The following is a 15369-nucleotide window of genomic DNA, read 5'->3' on the forward strand; positions in this document are numbered from 1 at the left end:
TGGAACAACAATATGAACTAACCAGCACCCCCAGAGCTTGTGTCTCTATCTGCATATGTAGCAAAAGATGGCCTGGTCAGTCATCATTGGGAAGAGAGGCCCCCTTGGTCTTGCAAACTTTACATGCCCCAGTACAGGGGAACACAACAGGGCCAAGAAGGGGGAGTGGGTGGGTAGGGGAGGGTATAGGGGACTTTGGGGATAGCATTTGAAATGTAAATGAAGTAAATACCTAATAAAAATTGAAAAAATTACTGGCTTAGATGGTCTAGTGGTGTGACTCTGAACAAAAGACACCCCTGATGTGTGTGTGTGTGTGTAGGTTCTTAGAAGATTAGAAGAAGAACTTAGGTTTGTATAAAATGGAATATGTTAAATGTTCTTACCGCACATTAGATAATTAAAATGTTTGAGTACTAAGTAGGGAAAGAACAACCAACAGAAGCATCCCTGTGTCAGTCTTCAAGGAGCATACAGCCTAGGGACAGTCAGCAGTAGAATGTGCTCTACAAGGGGGAGTATATGATGCTAGAGCAGGAGGAGAGGGTTGTGAGCACTGAGATCTTATTCCCTGAAGGATGCATAGTCATTATCCAGGTGGGGAAAAGCAGGGGAGCAGAAAAGGCCAGGATGGGAAAAAAACCATGTGCAAAGGATAAACTCAACAGCAGTGTGGTATGCATAGACATCAGAATGCTTCCAGCTATAAGTAATATAAGACTTAAAAACATCCCTAATGATGAGGAAATAGTGACATAATTTCTAAGAAGAACAAGCATAGATATGTGTGCATTTTAATGATAGCTAATGTTTAAACAAATTTATTTTATTCTACAAATTATTTATTTCTTTTATTTTACTCTGCCACCCCTGTATCTTCTTATTAGGTTGAGAGTCCCAAGATGGATCTGGGATGGTAGCACTGCACTATGACGACAGCAACATGTTCTGTACTTATTTTGGGTAGGGAAGAAAATATATCCCATATCTCCAGGTTTTCTGCTTTAGGTTTTAATGCTCTGCATAGCACCATGCACCCTTCCCTCAGCAATCACTGACAAGAGGAGGGCGATGGCCATTCTGGCTTTGTCTGTGTCATCCTCTAGAGTTGACCCTAGCCTCCCACAAGGCTTGGCTGCCTGACAAGAATAAAACAGCTTCCTTTAGGAAGGCTGGTCTGGTCCTGGCTGGACATGTCAGGGTGGAGCTGTACTAGACCTGTGTCTCACACTCCTTGAAGCCAGGGGTATGCCAACCTAGAGGTCATATTCACCCTGTGATAACACAGAGATGGTTATTATCTAGAGAAAGAATACAAATTTCCATATCTGTCCTTTGGATAACCATGCAGCTATTTGAGATGCTATTGTATTGCATATATATATATATATATATATATATGCCATATTGATATCTTATCTATGTCATTTTTAACTCTATATCTACATATTACATATAATTTCCCTTTTTTCAACCAAATTTTCATAACTCAATGTCAGGGTGATTGAGGGTTAGAGAGTATGTGGACAGACTGGGTTGGAGCAAGATGGAGGGGAGGAAGAACAAGGCTAAGACTCCACAGGAGAACTTGCACTTTCATCTGAGCATGGCTGTGAGTCGGAGCCTTAGCCTCCTACAGCAATCCGCGATTAGGATCGTGCTTCCTAGTGAGCAAAGGTTGTTGATGTCTCTTGTCCAGACTTTTCTTTTGTTGTGGATCCACCTATATCTACAGTCTACATATTCTTTAACTTATTTTCTGACTCTACAGCCTGGGCTTGAAACCCCAGGCTGGCTTCTTTCTGTCACAAATGCCAGCAGATATGACTCCCAGGCTTATGTGGTACAGAGGCAGAGGAGATTACTGGCTATGGCTAGAACGTAACTGAATCCGTGCTGCTATCTTATAACTTGGTGACGTCAGGTTATCATACTGTCTGTCCTCTCAAACTACTCCTTGTATTCGATAGACTGTAATATACAACTCTCCAACTCCATATTCTTCATATTCTCTCTCTCTCTCTCTCTCTCTCTCTCTCTCTCTCTCTCTCTCTCTCTCTCTCTCTCTCTCTCTCTCTCTCTCTCTTTCACATCTTTGACTTGGTCACTAAAACTCCAAGACTGGCTCTCTACTGTGGTCTTCTGCCATGGAATCCCTCTCCCCAGGCCTGCTTCCTAAGCCCCCTGCATTTTCTCTCTCTCTCTCTCTCTCTCTCTCTCTCTCTCTCTCTCTCTCTTTCACATCTTTGACTTGGTCACTAAAACTCCAAGACTGGCTCTCTACTGTGCTCTACTGTGCAGCTGCACCTCCTTTTGCCCCAAGTCCTGGTAACAGATTAAATGATCTAAGAATCTGCATGTCCCTGTATTCTCATGTACTCCTTACTTCTTAAGGCAGGAGGACAACAAGCACAGGGCTCTATTTTGGCCCATCTCTTCTTTAGCAACTCTAGTGTGACCTTGTGTTCCTGATTCTCCGCTTTACACAACATACTGACTTCAGTCTGAGCCCTATCTGCCCTCAGGAGGCAGATCTCCAGCTGACCCACACTAGGTTTCTGAACTTCATTGTACCCTCTATCCTTCAGGCTGGTCACTGAGTGTACTTCTGAGGTGGTACGTTGGGGTGACAAGTACTGCCTACCTGGCTTACAGAGCCAAGCTTCGTGTATGCAGGACCCATGACCTGGCTCTACCACTTCAATTCTCCACTGTCAGAGGTCACGTGCACCCTCTGCACTTTTCCCATTTCTTCTTGTTGGAGGCATCCAGGGCACAGCACATTGCTATGACACGACACAGTTACCTGGTGAGCAGGGGCCAGGGTGAGGGGGATGCGGGAGGGGAAGAGCCCTTTGTCACAAGCTGCCATCATGCCTGTTTACAGTATATTTTCACTTTACTTATTTTTTTCCTTTCCCCTCCATGGCTGAAATTTAAATAATTGATGTCAGTTCAGTTATTTTTATGACAATCCTCTTCCCTTTCCAGAAAGAGAAAGTGAGAATGATACAAAACCCACTGGGGCGGCTGCCTTCCACTTTTAATTAGTCCCCATTTCTCTTGGCATGATAGTAACAGTACTAACTGCAGGCTGATCCTTATAACACTCCAGGCCAGCTTGCTGTCACACCTGCACCAACATCCCCCTGGTTCCCTCAAGGATTCCCTTGCTCCCAGTTCCTGAGCTGCATGCAAAGCGAGGTTTCTTGGGGGGAGGGCCCCAACCCCCTCTTCTCTAAATTTGGGTGGACAAAAGCCTGGTCCTGCAACATACTCTTTATTTTTATTTTCTGTCTGCTGATTCATTGTTCACAGCTCCATAGGAACAATCGACTCTGCTCCAATGTGGATCATTCTGAATATTTTTAATCGGGACCCGGGTCTTGCTAAAAGAGGCTGGATTAGAGGACAGTACTTGAGTGTTCTAGCCCTGCCCAAGATGCACACACTGGGTCCCGGTACACCCAAAGAGAGAAGAACATCTCTTATCAGCCCCAGCTCCATGAGCTCCCTGAAGGGGGGGGGTGTGGGTTGTAGTGAGATTATTCACTGACCTCATCAGGACAAGCATCCTCCTGCTCCAAGCCCCTGTATGCAGAATGGCATTAGGTTTCCTTTGTTGCCTGTGGGTTCTGCTATGCCACCTGCTCTTCCAGGTCCTCCAGGGAAAAGAGTAAAAAGAATCTCATCATGTGAGCTCTCTGAAATCCTTGGCTGCTCTGAGCAATGAGTGGCCCCCCACACACACTTTGCACCCTTGGTATGAGCTAGAAAGGACCCACCCCATGGGAGGAAAGTTGGAACACTTTCACTTGGGATACAGTCTGGAGAAAGAGGCACACATTACTTGGGGAAGGCCCATTTCCTTTGCACATTTAAAACAACCCGCCTTAGTTTGTTTCAGCCCAACTGTAACTTGTAAAATGGGAGAAGTGGAAGGGCAGTGAGTTTTCTTTTATAGGAAATATGACAGAAGTGGAAAACTTGATCAGAGTGGTTAAGCACATGCTTGTGCTGCATCAAAGTGTCTGGTTAGCAACTGAGCCTGGGTAAGAAGACAGCATCCTTGACTCCTTGTCCCAGTCTCTTACCACTGTATCTCATTGGCAAAATAAATAAATAGATAGATAGATAGATAGATAGATAGATAGATAGATAGATAGATAGATCGATAAATTAATAAATAAATAAGATGCTTGAAATCTCAAGTGTGTTCCCTTTGGTTCTTCACTCCATCTCTTTACTACTGAACTCACCCACCTTCTGATGGTCACCCTCAGTCAGTGTCCCTTACCCTGTCAAGCCTTAGGTTGTGGAAAAGGCAGGTGGGCTAGGAAGGTGGACCCCAGATATTTGTGTGAGGGGAAAGGTAAGAGCTGTGGGGTGTGGGTGGGAGGCGACCAAGGAACACATGCTTTGTATTAATCTTTATTTCAATGAAGTTGTTTGAGCGCATGCTTTATTGCGGTGCTTTAAAATAATGTGTTTCTAACGGTGCCCCCGGGGGTAGCACTTGCACTTTTGAGATCCTATTGCTGGAGTGGCTCACGAGACCAGCCACAATAATAGAAAATGAGGCACCCCCTGGTGCACCATCTGAATTTATAATAGCAATTTCTACGATGCCCCGAGGCCAGCTCTGTTTGTATTTGAGAACATGCAAGGGAGCTTGCCGGGGACGGGGGAGGCTCCTCCCTTCCTGCCCAGTTTTGATCTGAGCTCCTGTTTAACCTGGTCAAAGGTCTTTTCATTGGCCTCCTGCTTTTGAATCTCCTTTTCAGTCTCCAGGGAAGGCCCTCCTCCTCTCCTCCTTTGGCTTTGGCATGGGCAGGGACATCACTGGTGGGGGGCATGAACATCTCCTGTCCTTCTACCACTCCTCTCCCACTCCCACCACTCAGCACCCTGTGTGTGAAGCAGCAAGCCCCTTGGAGGCCTCTTGTGCCGTCACTGTCAAAGTGGTGAAATATGAAATGACAACATAATGAAATGGACTTGGTCTCATTAAGATTCCAAATGGCTGTCTGGATTTTTTTTTTTTTTTCATTCTTTCCAATTCAGCCAGAGACCCACACCACATGGCAGAAGGTAAAAGTGGGTTAGTGCTACTGGTGCTGCACTAGGGGTCTAGCAGGAGAGGCAGAGATAAAGGGCCAGCACAGTCAGGCTGGGGACGGCAGCCTAGGGACACACCAGGGACTCATGAAGAGCTGAGTCATTCATCAGAGTTTCTGGAGATGAGGATGTAATGTCTGTAGGGTGCTTTTGGAAACCCACCCTCCCAAAGGCCTTCCTGGATGCAGGATGGGATAGGGTGGGGGTGGTAATGAAGAAGACAAGCACCCCTCCCCACTTCCTTGTAAACTGCTTAGAGAGTTCAAAGCAACTGTCCTGGGAATGTTTGGGGTGAAAATTAAACAACAACATCCCTTTTCTTCAACCAATAAAAACATAATCTGCTTGTGAAATACATCTTCTATGAGACTGTATATGGCTGATTGTCTCATGATAGAAGCCCAAAGGAATTAGTATTATTCATTCATTCACTCACTCACTCATTCATTCATTCATTCACCAGGCACCCATGACACATTGCTATGTACCAAGTCCTCTGAGAAGCATTGGTAATCCAGAGAAGATGACATTGTCACTGCCTTTAAAGGCCACATGATCTTTTGTATGCTCGGCCCATGCTCCAACCCTCATCTTACTTTCATTTTTTGCCTCATAGACAGAGTGTTCCACAGGCCTGCTGAGCCATGGCCCAGTCCCACTCATGGGCTCTTCAGACACAGTCTCCTTTCTGGGTGCCAAGTGGGACCCAGTCATTTTCCATTTTGTCTGTGTGTTTGAACTTCTTGGACCACTCTCAGATGTTCTCTTTATACCTTTCTCAGGACCTGTGGAAAGCTAATCTGAAATAAATGTACATGTTGTAGCTGGAGAACATGAGACAAAAAAAAAAAAAAGGTTGCTAGGATGATTTAAAAATAAAACAAAAGACAAAATAAGAGCTTTAAGATAAGGTTATTATCAACCTAGTTCAGTCTTAAACCTTTAGAGTTGGGCTAAGGATACAAATCATGGCACTTTAAAGACGTGGCCCATGAAATAATTTTGCTCATATGTGCTGCCTAGTTTGATACTGACAAAACTTGTTTTCTGTGGGGAGGTGACTCCAAAACAACCAGAGAGGAGACAAGCTCTATTGATGCAAGGTTTTGGGCACACAGGCTCTCTGCTATCTCTGTGGTATCAATTGTCCTAGGAACTTCACACTCTGTCTGAGAAGACCTTGCATATTTATCCGATTGATTTCCATTCTCCCCGCCTCTACTGTATGTCCTCCTTAAAGGACCTAATTGCTTCACATGCCTGCTCTTAGTACCAAGGTTTCTAAAAGCTGTCCTTCCTTCTATTCCCCTAGTGGCCCTCTGCTGCCCCCACCTGCCTCAAGTCCTCACTAACTATAGTGGTCCTCAAGTTGCCCTATTCCTGTTGCAATTCTGAGAACATCCTAACCTCGCCCCTCTGTTATCTGGTTTAGTTCTCATGTATTTTGGTTAAATAGAATTTCCACTTTACAGATGGAGAAACTAAGGCTTAAGATGGGTGGTCCCCTGGGGCTTATGGGAAATGGATATACAAACCCAGTCCCATGTTTTCTGTTTCCTATTTTCTTTATTCCTTTCAGAGAAGCAATGAGAGGTGATCTGAAAGAAGTGGAAACTGGCCTCTGCAGGTGACTCTGAGATCATGTAGAAGAGTGGAGCACTGAATTCATGGGAGGATACTGTTACTTTCTTGGTCTCATTCCTAGTGCCATGTACAATCTTCTTCTTATCATTGACGTGGGCAGCAAGAAGATGGACTCCCCTTTTCAGCTCAAATCAGGAATCAGAGAGATAAAAAGCATAACACAGACTCCAGTGGGCTGAACAAGGTGGGAACGTCATAATAATCTGCCCAAATTCAACCAAGAGAACCGAAAGGGACTGAATTAGACAGAATGAGGGTTCATGGAGACAGTATATAGAATTAGGAAGGCAGGAAGCTGGAAGGTAGATCCAGTGCTAGCTCACCACAGAGGATCATTTGAGACTCATCTACTTTCCCTTAGTTTTCACCATCAAACCCAATGCCAAGAGTGAAGGAAGGGAGAAGATGCGGTTGCTGGGAACTGACACTTGCTGGCGGAAGGGTTGTGAAAGAGACATTTCTTTGACATCAAGCTTAATAAATAATCCATTATCTTAAGCACGCATAATTGCTTCCACAGGAATTGGAGAGTGCTCTGCTCCTAATAGCAGTGTGCATTGTCCTTTGTGTGGTGGCACCAAGAGATGACCCTGACTCTAAACAGCTGTATTCATGTCCAGTGTTCACAGCCACATTCCTGTGTGCAGCTACCTTGGATAATGGCTTGAAGAATTCATGACTCGAGGCTCTAAAACACAGTAGAGTGTGTACAGGGCTTATTAAGCCAGTGGCGATACAATTATGGAAAGGCTAGAAGTCAAGTTCCTGTAAGAATATATGGTGGCAAATAGCACCAAGCAACAGGAGGTCAGAAGTGGAGTACAGAGACTGTGTGTCTCCCTCTGGACATATCCCAGTAGTGGGGCAAAGGTGTTACTAAGACTTCCCCAAATTGAAGGAAAATCTTTGTTCCATCCATGGAGATGGTGGACTTAGCCTTAGCCAGTTATGTGAGAGGCTTAATTAACTGTTCCCCTTCCCTCCTTCAGTGGGAATAATGGATCTGTAAACACAATTTACAAGTTACTTTTGATTCAAGATTTTAGCTAAAAGATGACTGGAAAAACATCACGAATTCCCCCTTTCACTGTCAAATTTTGTTCAATCGTTCATCAATTCAAAACTGTATTATAGCGTTCTGTGATGAATGAGAAGCTACATAGTGTGATGGTATGCCTACGATGCTCCAAAAAAAGAGAGAGATGCTTGCTCTCTGCAAGGTTAAATCTGGATCGGGGCATGGAAACAGAAAGATCTAATGTAAGATAAGACTAGGGAATGAAGTGATGGTTTATTGTGGAAGGCGGTTATAGATGACATCTCGGAGGACATCATGGAGGAGGTAGCTTTTGATCTGAGCTTTAAGGCATGAATATGATGTTAGCTTGATGAGGAGCTAGGAAGGATGAAAAGTGAAGAGGGGGTGTAGGGATGAGGGGGCAGCATGAGCAAAGAATAGAGGTGTGAAAGCCTGTAGTAACTCAGAAAAGGTGATCAGTACACTGGCTACCACTGAGGAGGTGGCTGAAGGGATGTGGCCTGAAATACTTAGTATCTCCAAGGAGAAGACTCCAAGTAATTATATAATCCTCCCACTTATGTTGGCTGGTAGGCAAAGGACCTAGAGGGGACCAGGTTTAAAAATAATCCATTATCTGAAGCACATGTAATTGTCTCCACGTGGTTTCCCTTTCTATGTAGAGCCACGGAACCCCACAGATTATGGTGGGGTGTGTTTGTAGGCTCATGTTCCATTTTCTTTTATTTTTGAGATTGTAATATGATTACATAACTTCTTCCTTCCCTTTTCTACCTCCGTTCAGGTCAGTTCCAGCTCAGGCATCCATAAACCCTGGTCCTGACGTGCATCTTACTTGATAGAACCTTAAGCTCTTTCTCGCTCTGGGGGAATAGCAAGGGGAGTAGCAGAAATGTTTTGGGAGTCTCTTGAACAGCCCCGAACAACAAAGCCTTCCAAAAAAGGTTTCTCATGTCCGGTGTTGGGGCTTTTGTTGGGTGGTCTCAGCTCTTTTTTAGGTTTTTCTCTTTGAGTAAGCATTGTCTGCCCAAATGGGGAAAGTTCATTTAATCTCTATATGCATATTATTATAAGCTTTTTTATATTTCTTTTTATAATTTTATAATTTTTATATTATATATAATATGCATATATGTGTGTATGCATATTATTATAAGCTTTTTTACATAAAGAGTTAACAGTATGACTCCATATGACTTTCCAGATATCATTGTTATTATTTTGTCTAAAGGACCCCCCTTTTTTCCTTTCTCTGATCAGATCCCTTGTAGCCTGCAATCCCCATCTCAGTTGCTCCTCGACCTCTCCTACTCTGGCAATGGTTCCTTTTTACTTTCCTGTTTTCTGCAGTTACTCCAAGATGTGTACTACACACTCTCAGTCATTCCTAAGCATCCATAGCTCGCTATCTGGTTACTAGTATGTGGACTCCCTCAGTTGAACTATGCAGAAGGCCAAGTGACAGTTAAACAAATATCATTGAGCTTGGCAAGAGGAGATAGTCGCACTCTGCAAGTTAACTAGAATAATTCCAGACCCTGGACCTCCCACTAGAGTGAAAAATGATGTTTATTGGAGGGAAGCTCAGAATTAATCCTCCAAAGTGATAGTAAAGTGAATTCTTTCCCAGATCTGCTGCGGCTGCTCTTCTTCCCATTTCTGCTGTTTCTTATTATTGTAATGAACTCTGTTCTCCAAAATGGATAAAGTCACCATTCAGATAAGATCAGTTTTGTCTGGTGTGACCAGCTTGATCGGATCACAGTTTAGATTGCAGCTTTTGAGTTCACTTGGATGTTTAACTTCTGGCGGGGGAGGGGTGAAAGGGAAATAAAAATGCCGAGTTGGCACAAAAGTAGCTGCACTGATCAGTCAGCTGTCTCCAGGCCTATTCTCTCCAGACTTAACTATTTTTTATTGAGTATCAGGGTTTGAATTGCAGCGGCCATGGGCTTTCACTAGGGGTCATCGGTGTGCAGTCTGGGTGACACTCTGTGAAGAGTGCTGGCTCTTTAGCACCCTGCGGAGCCGCCTGGGAGTTCTCCGATGTGCTGATGAGACAGGCTGCGCAGAGGTGGTGGCTGTCGGGAGCTCTCCGTGGTGCTGAAGACAATATCCCTCTCTAGGAAATTTGAGGGGAAATTGTCTCCTTGGTTCTAAAACTTTCTTTGTTTTGCACCATGAATGGGACGATATGAAATTAGAGTTTAGATGAAACCAGATCTTTAAACTTATAGAATGGATGTCCAACCTAAAATTAATGAGGATTTCACACTTTGCTTTATTATAAAATGCCAACTGATTGTTTTAGAATTTATTATTAATTATTATTATTATTAATTATTATTACAGCTTTGTTTTCGATGATGAAGGAATAAAAGTAAGTGCTTTGATTAGTTTCAGCGAATGTATTATTATTTATTGGAAGCACAAACAAAGAGTTATAATTCATTTATCCCACAAACAACAATCACAAGTGATTGTTTATTGTGGAAGGCGGCTATAGATGACATCTCAGAGGACATCATGGAGGAGGTAGCTTTTGATCTGAGCTTTGAGGCATGAATATGATGTTAGTATGATAAACTGTATGCTAGGCTTGGACACACTTAAGGCTCTCAAGGATCAACTGGGTGAACCCAGAATGCTGTATTTCTTGGCAAATGTTGTAATCTTGTTATTGAGAGCACTGGTCTTCAGACAATGGTTTTAGCCGATGAGATATCAGAGAAAGTGCCTAGAGGATGTGGGGCCTCCTTTTATAACTTCTGTATACTGGGTGTGGTTAGGTACTGACGCTTATTTGGAGTCTTGATGAGATTGTAAAGGAATCATAGTTTTCTACAATTCTACATTCATTGCATCTTCACCTCTGCTTGTTTTCTGAAACCTCTTCAAGCTTAGGTCTGAAATCAGCTTCCTGCTGGGATCTGCCTCATCCAATTTGCACAGGGGTCTTTGCACTGATTGCCTTGAGGAGTGGTCTGTGAGGATGCCTGATGTTGATATGTGCATGAATGTTCATGAAGGGTTGCAGCTGGGGATGAATATGGTAATACTTATACAACACTTACCAGACTCTTTGATTTATTCTAAGTGCTTTACATAAGTTAAATTATTTAATTATCACAACCTTTGAAGAGAGAGCAACTATTATTGTAACTATTTAAAACATTCTAAAATTACACTCAATCAATTTATATATTCATTGTGTGTATGTGTGTAGGTTCATAGGTGTATGCATGTGGAAGTCCAGCATCTTTCAGAAGATAGTTCTCATCATCCTGTGGGTCCTGTCAATCACGGTCAGGTTGTCAGACTTGGTGGCAAACACCTTTACCCATGTCCCTGTAGCTGTTTAAAAGATTTCAAAATAAGGTAATATTTTCCAGTTTGTCAAAGGTGTCCTAGCAGTTAGATGGTAAAGCCAGGATTTGATAGTAGGTGGTCGGCTGCCATAGTCCCTCGCCTTTAGTACTAAACCACCAAAGGCTAAAAAGAGTGTATATGTGTCCTGAGGATCAATAGCGTGTATTGTATGCTTTATTTCCTACTTTCCTGTCCTCCCTATAGTAAATGTCTCACTTCATTTTACAGAATGACTTCTAAGAATGACACTTATTAATGTCATTACTGAAATTTTATATACATTTTATCTGGAATCTTAACAGTGATGTTTGTACCACTGTGTTGGAAAACATCCATGCATGATATGCATGTCATCAAACAAAACTCAGAGCAACATTTTTTCATGGCTCTATTTTGACTATACAGTGTGAAGTGGGTCATTTTCCTACCACATCCCATTGTTTTGTTTTGTTTTTCCCACAGTAGCTATCAGTATTAAAAAATGATGTCTCCTGTGTATGTGTGTTGTTGGTGTCTGGGGCCTATCATTTACCTGTAGATGTAAAGTATATAAGCAGGAGTTCTGTCTTATGTTCATTGCTAATTTACCTGTAATTGATATTACAAATAAAGAAATGCAAATTGAACTATAACTTTGTAGACTCTTAGAAGATTAACACTGAAGGAGATAGTTACAAATAGATTTGTAAGACCAAATATAGAAGGAAGAATCCATCGTGTGGCTTGTGAAAAGAGTTGTAGATAGGAGACCACTTCCAGTTAGTAAAGGCTACTGGTTCTCAGAAGCCCAAACAAGAAAGTCTTGCTATGTGTGTCTGAGTATTGCATTTCTCATTGTGAGTTGTTCTCTATGATACCTCATGTTGAAGTTAGAGATGAAGGAAATGAGGCAGTCATCCGACCCATTGGCTTGCTATCCATTTTCCTTGACTTCTTTAGGAAGTTGGAAGAACATCCTGCCCCTTTCCCAGAAACCTGCTGTATAGCACGCACCCGTATCCAACATATTCAATCAATTTTATAGACTTCCCAATAATTTTCTTGCATGCTTTTTTTTTTGGCAAAATAGTGCCAACTTCCTCATTTACCAGAGGCTGTAGATTCATAGGTTAATTCCCGGTTTGGAAACAGATGCATCAGAGTATTCGGTGGGGGAGGAGGTTGATTTTCTTGTCCCCATAGTTACATGCCAGATTTTCGTGAGGTTTCCTTAGTCAACAATGTATTTTCACTATCTAAAGTTTATTTTCACCATCAGTGTGTGTGAACACTAATCACTGAACCCCGTCCCTCTTCATCAGCCTTCACACAGGACTCTGGTTTGCCTGGGAAGCAGATTTTAGAGTAGAACTTCTGTCTCCTAGATTCTGAATTACCACTACCTCATGCAGTGAGTAGTGGAAAACAGGAGTGTAGAAAAGGAAGGATTCTAAAGGGAGTGTAGAAAAGGAAGGCATAAAAGGCATGGTCTGAGAAGTGGTGCACTACGAGTGAGGGAAAGAAAGAAGTGAGGTAATGAAGCTCATAGCTATAACACAAGAACCATTCTTGAAGGACCTGAGGCTGGACTCTTTTGGTCAATACCTTTAATTATATGGGAGGAGAAGGAAGTGAACCTGTCCAGCTTCAAGAACTCCTTTTTTTTGGGGGGGGGGTGTTGGTTTTTCAAGGCAGGGTTTCTCTGTATAGACCTGGCTGTCCTGGAACTCACTCTGTAGGCCAGGCTGGCCTGGAACTCAGAAATCCACCTGCCTCTGCCTTCCAAGTGCTGGGATTAAAGGCATGCACCACTACTACCTGGCAAGAATTCCTCTTAATATTAAATGAGATAACATGTGACAGGCATATGGGGCAGAATAGATGCCACTCTTGTGGAAATTATCATCAGTTTCTTAAGTGCCCAATTTCTTACATTTTTACTTATTGTTTGCAGGTTTTAGATATTATAAAACTGATTATATCTACATTTTTTACCTCTCTTTTGGTTTGAGATGTATGTATATGTGCACGCAGATACCTTCTGAATGCTGACATTAAAGACATATGCTACCATGTTTGGCTTCTGCCTTAATTTTTGAGACAGAGTCTCTTATTGAACCTGGAACCTCACTAATTTGGCTCAACTGGCTGGCCACTGAGCCTCAGGGATCTGCCTGTCTCTGACCCTTCTCCCCAATCCCAGCACAGAGATTACAGATGCATGCTGCTATCCTCATATTTTTTTATATGGGTCCTAAGTGACTGAACTTAGGCACTCATATGTGCACTGCAAGAATTTGTCCAACTGAGCCATCTCCCAGTTCCCTGAAGAGCAGACTTTTGTAAGAATGGATGGTTATATGTTTTACTTGCAGAGATATTATTGAGATGTTGTATCACTCTGCATTTGCCTAACATCTACTATGCTTTACCATTTGCTGCCTTGTGAGGAAGGACTTCCTGTAAGAGGAGTATGCAATGGGCATAAGGAGTAGCATTTTAGAATACAAGTGCTTAGGTTGGTATAGAAAGGGGTCATAATGAGTTTTAGTGATTTCTTCAGCAAATATATATGACTGGGTGGCAAAATAACTCCAACCATAGAGTCTTGAGGAACTTCCTGGTGAGTAAAAGTTTGACTTGAAAGAATATGAGTCCAGGGGAATGTTGAGCACCCAAACTGTAGAATCTGTGGTTTGAGGAGGCGAAGATAGAATGAATGAAGATTGTGGGAAGGAAAGAGAAAGGTTCAAGTTGCAAGGAGAGTGGATGAAGGAGTGGGCTTGGAAGCAGAGCAAAGAGCTGGGGGCGGCTGAGTGGTTTCAGGAAAGCAGATGGTGATCCCTGGGAAGGAGGTGCAGATGGCAGTGATAGAGAGGAGGCAGCGTGGGGTGAAGAACAGCCCCAGCTTGGACACTCCAGGAGGAGAGATGCTGGAACACAAAACTCCCCACGCTGGGGGAGCTCTCTGACTCATCTAGCTCCCAGTGTGGCATCTGACAAGGGTACAAGGAGGAAGGCTCTGGGAATCTCTGTGTGTTTCTATGAAGGAACCTGAGGGGTTAGACATGAACCTCAAACATCCAGGAATTCCTTGGGAAGTAACAAAAAAGAGCAACCAAAGCATTCTATATTCAAAGCCAGGCTTGCACATGATACTTTTCTTGCTTGTCTGATCTTACAAGACTTGCATTTTTTAAAGATGTGTGAAGCTTTCCATAGTGGATCATACCTCTAACTCCAGTGCTTGTGAGGTTAAGACAAGAGAATGGCATATTCCAGGTCAGCCTGAGCTGTAGAGTGAGGCTGTATCTCATCCTCTTCCAACAAATAATAAAATTAAATGAAATATAAAAGGAGTAGACGGATGAGAAGATAGGTCAATTGATAAAGTGTTTACCATGCCAGTGTAAGTATCTAAGTTTGCACCTCAACCTGTGTGAAAAAGTCAGGCATGGAGGGCCTTTGACTTGGAAGAATGTAAGAGTTCAGGCGAATGTTGAACAGCCAAACCATGGATGCTGTGGTCTGAGGAGGTTGGAAACCTAACCCTCAAAGGTGAAGATGGGCTCATTGACCTACTTGGATATATCACTTGGTAAACTCGAGGCTAACAGGTGAACCCGTCTCTAAAACAAAATAGATAGGTTCCGAGAAATGACATCAGAGATTGATCTCAGGACTTCTCTGGAAGGTTCACCCCTACCCACATTCATGTGCACACCCATGAACAAATATGCACATACAAATGCACAGGAGGCTGGATTAGGAAATATTCAAAAATACCTTTAAGCTATAGGACTCTGTAGTTCTGAGACACACTTGAAGCTCTAGGTTATATGAGGGGTGTAGGCTTGTAAGTCTATTAGTACAAGAGGCATCTGTGAACATGAGGAACAGTGACTCATTTCCGTTGCATGGTGCTGAATTTTAGGTAGATTTTAGTGCTTCTTGACGCATTGCGAGAAGGATGATTTGGACTCGATGTAAGGTTTTCCTAATACTGAAGCTATTCAGGTGAGTTGCTTAGCTTTATAAGGGAATGAGTTCCATGCTCCAGGAACTGATCAATCAGCATTTGAAAATACTTTAGAGTTGTTATAAAAAGGATCCCATCTCCACACTTTAAAAAAGATGCTTTTCTGTAGATGTCTTGACCATATGATTAAGTGATAAATAGAAGTGAAACCCAACATGTATTTCTTACATAAACATACTTC

Source organism: Mus pahari, chromosome 7 (assembly GCF_900095145.1).
Source record: "Mus pahari chromosome 7, PAHARI_EIJ_v1.1, whole genome shotgun sequence".
NCBI lineage: Eukaryota > Metazoa > Chordata > Mammalia > Rodentia > Muridae > Mus > Mus pahari.